The sequence below is a fragment of the Chelonus insularis genome, unplaced genomic scaffold (assembly GCF_013357705.1).
Source record: "Chelonus insularis isolate UGA/USDA-ARS -01 unplaced genomic scaffold, ASM1335770v1 contig_35_pilon, whole genome shotgun sequence".
Taxonomy (NCBI): domain Eukaryota; kingdom Metazoa; phylum Arthropoda; class Insecta; order Hymenoptera; family Braconidae; genus Chelonus; species Chelonus insularis.
This window is the reverse complement of record NW_023276524.1, coordinates 395,627-406,583: the sequence shown is the minus strand read 5'-3', so window position 1 is coordinate 406,583 and position 10,957 is coordinate 395,627.

The following is a 10,957-nucleotide window of genomic DNA, read 5'->3' as shown; positions in this document are numbered from 1 at the left end:
TACTTCTGTAGGTAAGTAAGCATTTTTTTTTATCGATGTAAGCTAATTAAAAATCAAATTTGGCGGTTTTTCTTCAATTATTTTATATAAAACTGCGCATTGATACATCTATCAATAACTGCTCATTTGGCTCCCAATTAGCTAAAAAATTACATTGCAGATTTATTGTGCATTAATAATTTTATATCGCTTCCATATTGTGCAAAATCGTTGTTTTTATTAAAACTTGAAAAGTTTGATTAACGTTTGTGTTTGTGTGTTTTTAGTGTTGGTGTTTTTATTCGTTCATCTGTGTTTGTTGTTCTGTATTTCGTTGTTAATCATAATTGATCTGTATCGTGTTTGTATTTCTACTCTATATATTAATAGTATTCTAATTTTTTTTTTCTCAACAACATGAGCCGGGGACGTGGACAAGTAGCACCGAAGAAACCGAGGAAGCTGAAAAGGTGGTCCATTTACACGACGGATAAAAGAGGAATATCCTTCAATTCCCAATTTCAAGCTGCAATTTGTAATCTGTATGAAGCCTTGGAGAAAGAACGTGAAATTGGAGAACTTCTAGTTCCATTAAGCAATGTCAGGTTATAATGTATCATTTTTTTTCTTGTCATAGAAATCTAAGTTAAACTATTCAATGTTAGCATCCCATTAAGTCATTACTGATAGTATTTTTTTTAAATTTCAGAAAAAGAGTTGCCACATATCGAAATATTTCTTTAGATAGTGTGACGAAATACGTAGCCATTGGTAAATCTGGTCAACTCTTTTCTACACTAGGGAAAATTCGACCTCATCCAGCACCAATTCGTGATGCACCAGAAAAAGTTAAGAATGATATTTGTAATCTCATCTCCCGAATTTACCAGCAACGAAGGAATGTAACGGTGGAGGAATTAATACGTTTAATTAGGTAAGTTTGCACCCTGCTTTAGCATGATTTTTTCGTTCTTTTTTTACATTTTTCATGCTGTGACTACCATATTGCATATATGCTATTGCTAGACATGTCTATTCTTTCTTTTTCTTTTTCCCTCTGCTTTTTCTAATAGAGATAAGAAGATTGCATTCAATGGTGGCAAGGAAACGTTACGGAAGATCTTGCATGATAAAGGATTTTCGTATGAGAAGAGAGATGGCAAGCGTTATGTTATTGAACCACCATAAATTGTATTTAAACGATTAAAATTCCTCACAGAGTATAGGGAGAATTTGCAAAGCTGCAACAAACGCGAGGTTGTATTGTTGGATGAAACGTTGTCATTCCGAATGGGAACTGGAAAAACCAAAGATTGGCAGTGCAAGGATTTCCGCAGCTGTTCAATAAAGAGTGCTAGAACAGGTTCCCGATATTTAATCTGCCATGCGGGAGGAGAAAATGGCTTCATTGAAAGCACTTCATTATTTTTAAATACTAAAAAGAAGCCGAAGAATGGCGATGACTACATGGAGACATGGATGCTGCCATGTTCGAAAAATGGTTCTCTGACCAACTATTACGCATCTTGAAGAAACCATCCTTGATAATTATAGATAACGCATCGTATCACAATAAAATGGTATGTATTATCGTTGCAAACCTCGCTTACTTTTGTTATTCGGTGTACTTATTATTTTATATAAATAGTTCTAATGATTTCTTCATTTTGTTTACATTTTACAATCAACAGATTTATTAAAATCAGTGTAATCATTATTATTCTAGATTAATCCATAACCTACGACTTATTGGGAGAAGGAGAATTTGATGGTATAGCTAAGAGAACACAGCATTTCTTATAACGAGCATGATACCAATGCTGTACTACTTAATGTTAATTTGATACTGACTTTTATTATTTGTTCAGTTTATAGAAGAAGTGAATAGCAGAAATAAGAAAATCAAAGAAGAAGAATCTGTTGACACGGATGATGATGATGAAGATGAATGAGAAGATGTACTGGATGAAGAAACGAAGTCTCAAGAATTGACGCCATCTGATCAAGGATGCTTTGGTAGTGAAAGTGGATTAAATTCAATAGCTGAAGAACAAGAGCATTTTCAACAAGGTTGATTCAATTAGTAAGAATTCTCCTCTGGTTCATTTGTATTGTTTTGGAAAGTTGGAAAAAATGATGATTTTGCACCTGTGGCTCAATAATTAGTTGAAGATAGTTTAAGTCTTTTTTTAACTTCTGAATCTTTAAAAAAAATTTATTACGTCAGAAATGTTGCCCCGAATAAAGAGATGATGCAAGTATTATTCTATGTAACTGAAGAAATGATAAAATGTGGGGAACCAGTGAGAAAAACACCAAAAATTGAGAATGATGGTAATTCATTAAATGATAAACGTCCTACAGAGTATAACAGGCAAAAACAGGAAAACGTCGACTTTCCACAATGTACTTATGAAAATAGTCATTCAATATGTGATGAACGTTAATATTTGAGTTATAATTGTAATAAGATAACACACGATAAATACTAAGAGGGGAAAAAACGCAATAACTCAATGTAACATGAGATGATTCACGTTTAAAATACGATGATGATTACTAAGTATTTAATGATCAACAATTGCTACAAAACACTATGATCATTTTCCATTATCTTATGAGAGTTAATCATTGACAAAACAGTAGAAAAAAAAAGAAAGAATAGAAATTACAAGTATGTAAACCTCTAGACATATGAAGAAATTTTGTTAATACTTTTTGTGATTTTTTATCCATTTTTGTTTGATTTAATGCAAATGAATGTATTTATTTATTGGAGTTAAAAAATCAAGATTTTCAGCATGATTGAAAATTTCAGTAAATTAGTAATAATAAAAACAAAGTACATTTTTAGACTCTATCTGCAAGATGGATATTAAATTTATTCTCAGTAATTTTTGTTCCATAATGTTTAGTTTCAATTTCTATTGCATTTTAGCCATTATAATTGTGAAGTTTATTTTTTTATTCGAAGAACCGATTTCAAATAACATCGATATAGCTGTAATGAATTTGATTTAAACTTTTTCTTTAATTAAGAATTTTTTTTTTTTTAAATTAACATTTGACTGTTTCTCAGATATTTTTTCTACACACAATTTGTTTGTTTAACAATCATCTAAACGTTCTAAAATTTTTTGTAGTCCATTACAAATTTTTTTTTCTGCAATTTTCAAAACTCTATTCTTTTATCAGTCATTAAAGAAATATCGTTAAGGCTTTTCCAGCTACAATTGAATATTAACTAACGATAAAACTGATGATTGTAATCATAATAGTAATAAATTTAGAGTCATTCCTGGGATACTATTTCTAACACTACATAAATAAAGAAATATCAGATAATATTAAAAAAATGTAAAAAATTTCTAATTCAATGAAAATATCAATTCGTACATAAAATAATAAAAACAGAAAACAGTATATGAGTGATAAAAGTATATAATAAATAAATAATTTAAGGATCAAATTAGTTAATTTTTCGCCTAATTGATGATAAAGTATGATGGGATGATAAAGTTTTATTGGGATCATTTGATAATGTTATACATTAATAATAGTCAATGATTTGTTAAATTATAATATTTATATTCAATGAAATGAGTAATGGAAATTTGAGAAAATCCGTTTTTTATATCAATACAGAAAATGGTAATAATTGATAAATATTTACATTTGGGATGTTGACATGAAGGCTGATTGGCATTTTAAATTAATTAAGGAATTTAATCGAGAAAAACTGAGAGTTTTTTGAGTGCATGAATATATCGCTGTTACCGACATGGAATTAACAAAATAAAGTAAAAAAGAAATAGTCTAGATATTAAAAATTGGTTATCATTCATTGTAATTAGTTGTATTAAATATTGATTGTAAGAGAAAACATTATTGTTAATATTGTATTGATTATCATTTTGACCGTTGCGATTATGATGATAATAATTATCTCACTACAATATTATAAATATGTTTATATTTTAACACTTAAAAGAATTAGCGATAAAATTTCTCTTAATAATTTGTGGTTTTTATTTAAGTTATCTGATTAACCCTATATTTTTATTATAAATATACATTAATAATATAAAAGATATTTAATAAATCAAACATATACTTTTTTTTATTCACCGCGCGGCGTAGTAATACAAGATCCACCGCATGCGCTTGTTATTTTAGTTATGATGGGGGTACTTCGCCCAAAAAAACCCGAAGACGGCTCTTTCTCTGGTCCGACCATACTTCGTCGCCCATATACATGGTATCTGTGTCAGCAGCGATAAAACTAGCTCAGTTAAAACACAAAGTATCATACATATGTCACACGAAGATCGAGTGGAAAGATTATACAACTAAACGTAGAATTTCGCAATGTCACAGATGCCAAGAGTGGGGACATGCTACGTCAAATTGCTATGCGAAACCTGCATGCTTAAAGTATGCTGAATCTCATTTAATTAAGACTGTCGTAAAATAAATGGGGTAGAGAAATTTATTTATAGAGTAAATGTAGATGTCTTTATCAAAAGGATACAAGCATATACTGAAGCATAATTATAAGTTTAAAGTTAGAAACTATATGTGTATAAGAAAAAATATGTTAGATAGAAACACTGGAGGTATTTTAATATTAATAAAAAATGGGATAACCTATAAAGAGCTGACACTCAATAAAAGAATAACAATTGAATGTATAAGTGTAAGATTATCCAATAATGTTAACATAATTGCAGCCAATAAATAAACCAAAAAATCATGTTAAGGCAATGGAATTAGATATGATAACAAATATGGGAAACAAGGTGATATTGATGGGTGACCTTAATGCAAGACACATGTGCTGGAATAATTACGACTTAAATAGTACAGGTAGAAAAGTTTATAATTTTTTACAAAATAATAACTGCTCAATTGTGTACCCTAAAGAACCAACGCACTACCCAACAAATGGAAGTAGACCAACGATAGACATAGCCTTGATTAAAAACATTAGTGATATATCTAGCATAAATTTCCTGCATGTACTTAGCTCAGATCATTTACCAATATTTTTCACTCTAGGAGGTTGCGATATAATTAAACCGAGAAAAACATTTTTGATGATGACAATGCAGATTGGATAAAGTATAGAACAATACTTAGTAAAAACACTTCTATTAACTCTAAACTATATTTAACATCAGATATTGACTGGGAAAAACTAACAACGAGCCACAATACTATATTATGCAACTAGGGCGATACCTAGCCGATTGCCCACAATAGCAAGGTTTGACGCACGAGCGAAACGAGTACCGCCCTAGTTGCACATTCTGCTTTTCATTACGACTGCAGCAGGGGGTTCGTTTGGGGGGTTGTGAAGGGATAGTCGGGGGGAGGAAAACGGGGGGTTTGGGGGTGGAGCCCCCTGCAAAGAAAAAAGAATCATTCATATTTTTTTAACTTTTTTTTTATTTTATTCACCCATTCTTCGTATATTAATATTTATAGTCAAGTTGGTACACTTTGTGAAATGTAAGTGTATGGTTTGACCATCATCTAATTTAATCTTCTTTACTTCTTCTTTCTCGTTTCCTTCTTCTTCAATTGTCCTTTTTGTGTGGTTGATTTCCTCAGGTTCTTTAACATCTATTTCCGACTCTTCATTTGGTGTTTCTTCGATAATGTCCGGGTTGATGTTTGTTTGGAAGTTTTTTGACGTAGTTGGTTTATTTTGTAACATGCCTATTCTTTTTCTTCCAGTTTTTTCTTTGTTTTTGATGGACTCCTCGATATATCTTTCGACCACAGAATTTGACGTCTATCCTCCAAATCTTTTCAATTCAATCATGTCTGCCCCAGCGTCGGCAAGAATCGTCGCAGCAGTTCTTCTAAAAGAATACTCGGTATATTGATCGGCATCGGGCAATTTTAAATAGTTAGCAACGTTTCTTGGGATGTTGCCAAATGTATCAATTCCAATAACTTGACTAGTACAGATGCCTTCCTTACATTGCAAAATAAATCGGTCGGTCGAAACTTTTGCCGGACGTAATCTTGCGTATTTCTTATATACATCGTAATACTCATCCGCGACTATAAATGATCGTGGTTTATTATTCTTTATCGTTAGGATTTTTACTACAATCATGTCATCTTTATCTACTATGTCCTTAGTATTTATTTTACATAATTCTTGACGTCTACAAGCTCCATGAACGCCGAAGATCAAAGCTACCTGTAAAAAAATAAAAATTATAGAATTCATGAACATTGGATATTCAGTTTCAATTTCTTGACATCTTTGGCTTCCAACACTTTCGCCTTCTTACTAACGAATCCTCAGGAATGTTATACGATTCGTATAGTCATGAATGTTGATGAGATGCTTCATGGCTATCATACTTCTCAACATTGAATAAATGGCCCATAAACTTGTCGGTTTTTAAGATTTTGATAATTCACTGAAGTATGCTAAAAAGACTGGCTTCGTAAACGAATTTATTTTTTTTCCACATTTCCATTTCATGAACTTTTCATATGCTTGTTTATACTTTAGCCGCGATTTTGTTGGTAGAAGATTGCCCCTCACTTCCTCGGCTTGATCCATTATTTCAAGGGGTACTCCTTCATCGCCGGAATCAGTTATTATCCGAAATCACTGTTTCACCAATTTCACAAAAACTTTACTCGACTAAATTCTTCAACGATTCTCAAAACAATGATATTTGAGGCCAAATGGTTAGTTAGAAAACAACGCACGCTTAAAGATGAGTGGTCAGGGAAAATGTTTATGATTATCCATGAGAAATATGGACGATAGGTAATCATTAAAATCATCTTAAACTATCCTAATGGCTGTCTGGCTCTTCATTTATACGCATCTAGCTTAAAAAATATTCTTACTTACCTTAAAACTACTGGACTGATGTTGAAAACGTGACATATCATAAAAAAAATAAAAATATTTATTAGAGAAAAAAATCCTTACAGTTTACTTTCATTCTAAGTATCCGTGCGTTATTCTTAAGTCTCCGTGTGGTTATTTCATAAAACCTAGGGTTTTATTGCTCCCAGGCCTACAGTGGACAATATAGCAGTAGTTATCACGCATGACCCTTGCGGTTTCTAGAAAATGCAATTCTACCGTTAAAAAATCGTTGAAACCCAATTAAATTTAAGTTAAATTCCAGTTATTTTCTGGTAAAAAAATTCTTAAAAACCCAGTTAAATCCCGGTTAAATATTAGGCATTTAACTAAATAAAACAAGTTAAATATGAGTTGAAAACTGGTTGAATGACTAAAATATTTCTTATATATCCGGACGTATATAACGGTCAGATATTCATTAAAAACCGGTTAAATATTGGTTAAATAATAGAAATAGATCTCTACTCTCACCATTATAATTTGTTTATAACAGACTGTAATTGTTATCAACAATGGAAAAACGTCAATAATTGTTGGATCTAAGTTTTTTCGACGGCAAATGTTTCATATCGACTAAATAAGGGTACTGATGACTTTATATCTACTCTCGTAAATTTTATTTGTTTATAACAGCCTGTAATTGTTATAAATAACTAAAAAACTGAATTCAAATTGGATTGGTTATAGACAGAAAACGGTTTCTATTCAATGTATTTGTACTCTACTAACGGAAAATGCTTTTTTTCACTGAAATTAAGTTACAAACCATGTAAAATGTATGTAAGCATACTCCTCCTGTTTATAACAATTGAATTTATTATAAACAACAGGAAATGGGTGCTCATCAATATATTTGTGCTCTTCCAATAAAATATGTTTTCTTCCACAAGAATGAAGTTACTGATCGTGTCTAACAAATGAAAAACTTTTTTTTTCGTTAATTTATATGCTCGTTATAAAAGCCAAAATTAAAATAATCTATTAATTTGAAATGTTAATATTATAAATATATATAAACAGATAACATACAATGAATAATAACAAATTGGGAGCATAATAAAACATTTTTTTTCGATTCTCATGAACGCATTCTTATTACATAAAACCTTTTTTAATAATTAAAGATAATTGAAAAAAAAATATCCTTATTACTAATTCGTATCTATATTTAATTAGATTGTAGTATTGTTATAAAAATATTAAACTTCAATAATTCTAAAACTTCATAATATTTTTTTAACACATAACATTCTTTTCAAATAAAAATCAACATCAATACGACAACGATTTCTTAAAACTCGAGAAAAACATTTCATTATTGGTATGTAAATTTTGAAATTTTTTTAATAAATCATTTGTTTTTGGCCTTTTTTCAGGATTGTGATCAAAGCAATCTCTTGAAATATCTTGCACTAAAATAGGTAATTCTAACAAGTCCGGTTTTTTTTTGTTTTCACCATTCTTTTCAATTGTTCTATATTAGCCGTATATTTCTTCATGAGTGTTTCCTATATGTACTGATGAACTTTCAAAAGTTGATGCATTTAAACTATTTTTCATAGCATTCACAGTTAACTCTTTTATTTTTCCATGATTATAATTTATACTTTGATCAAGTTCTAGTTTTTTGATTCCGCCAAAAGGATGAGAAATTTGGATGTATTTTTGGGGGATATTCTCTCTATGCTTTCACCCGATGGAAACGATTTTCATTATAGACTTTTTTTTTCTATCTATGAAAAAAACAACAATATTAAATAACTGTAAAATGGCTAAAAATCAAATAATTTCACTAACTAACCTGAGGCTCTAGTGTCTGTCTTGTCGATTCGTTTTCATCAAGATCATTTCCCTCAATCATTCTCATAATTTCATTAAATTTCCTTTTTTTTGCCGTGTTTTCATTATTTTTTTCTGCAATCAAAAAACAAGTACATAAAATATAAGTAATAACAGTCATTGAAGGTTACATTCATAATTCTAATGAACAGAACTTACCCTTCAAACAGTTTGCGTAGAAAATTTGGTATTCTTTGATACCTGGTATTAATTCAAATTCATCGTCATTCAATACAACACCACATTTCTCGTCGTCCAGAATATAAATGAGTCCATCAGCACCCGGAAAATAAGTTTTTACAGTTTGTATTCGGGATTCGCAAATCGTGCACGCGTTGAAAGTGGCTACTATGTAGCCCCACTTGTCAACAAGAGAGAGCTGAGCCATACGGGCTTCCGTACTCAAGCAGATACAGTTGGGTCCATTAATGCCTGGGTTGTTATCTATTGAGCCCGGCCTATACCCTCCGAGTAATTATCGACTGCGGGAGGAATTTTTTGGTGTAGAGAGTTTTCAGTTTATAATGTTTTTGAATATGTTATGACTAAATTTTTATGCTGGGAAAGTTTAGTAAACAATTGATCCCCCTTACATTTATTTATTTACTGCAGATTTGGTCAACTAATATTTTTAACGTTTTATACAAATTTAATATTTATTTATTATCTTATCAATTAATGAAAATTTTGTGTGATGTTTATTGTAACCAGAGAATAGATGACTTTTTTACTGTCATTATAATAAAATATTTAAAATTTTATTGTTTACGTAGGGTTTATGAAGAGACTTAAATATAATATTTTGGACAGGGATGTCATATCGTCACTTTTAATTATCGTTTTAGTCATCTTGGTGAGTAATTAGAAGAGCAAAAAATAACTGATTGTGCTACAGAATTGTTGTTTTTACGAAAAGAATTGTACGATAATTTTAAAAAAATAAAGTTTTTTTTCGACATTCTCAGAACATGTTGGAGAGATCAAACTAAAAACAACAATCTTTTGGGTAAATAGTGACTTAATTTTTTTATTTTTAATCAATAATTATCAATGACATTTATCAACTTACCAGTGGGAAGTTATAGTAATGAGTTCGATTTTGCGAATCCCGAATTTTAACATGTCTCCAAGTTTTAAGGTCCCCAGAGTCGAATACGATCGTTTTCCAGTGGACGTCTGTGTGTGTATGTGCGTTCGGAATTATTTTTCGCTACGATTATCTCGAGAACAAAAAATGATATCGATGTCAGACCAACTGCATACGACGCGTAATTATGTAACTTAGAATTGATTAGATTTTCAGGAAAATCGGTCCAGCCATTTTTATGCAGAACCGAAAAACGTTTTTTCGACGAAATTCCGAAATCTTTAAAAAAATATGAATATTAAATAATTAGAATACTTGTATGAAAATATGGTGACAATATTTTATCGAAAAAAATAATTTTTAAAAAAAAATACAGCATTAAAGACGCTTTAATAGTCAATAATAATTGTTAATAATATGGAATTGTGTCCATAACAATTGAACATTGTTACTAACAAATGATTATCGATCATAGTAATAGTTAAATGACATGTTTTAAATTGTTATAAACAATAAAAATAGGGATCCATGCTAAATATATGAGCACTTTTAACGCATAATTTTTTCTTTAACTAAAAAAATATTACCAACCGTATGACATAAATGAAAACATACTTTTTCGTTTATAACAATGAAATTTGTTGTAAATGATGAAAAAAAGGATCTATGAGGTATATTCGAATTCTTTTAACGCACAATTTTTTCTTTTACTGAAATAAAGTAACTAACCGTATCAAATGAATAAAAACAGACTTATTTCGTTTATAACAATTCCATTTGTTATAAAGAATGGAAACGGGTTCTTTTCGAATTGTTTTTTCATTTTTTCCACTGGGAAGTTGGTCGTGAGGACCTTTCGAGTCGCACCCAGACCACTGCAGAGCACTGATATTATATTTATGTATTCTTCAAGTTTGTTTATCTTGTTAGACATACGTTTGACATACACATAAAGAATCTTCATATATATTAAATTCATTTCTTGTTGATTCTAGGTCAATAATGTAATAGAAGCTTACTGTATCTTTTTGAGACGATAGTTAGATCTAACTGATGCTATTGGTATTGCTCATTTTGCTGAACAACATGGATATAAAAATTTGTATCTGTTCTGAGTTCGAGTCGGCCGGACGAGCAAACAAGAA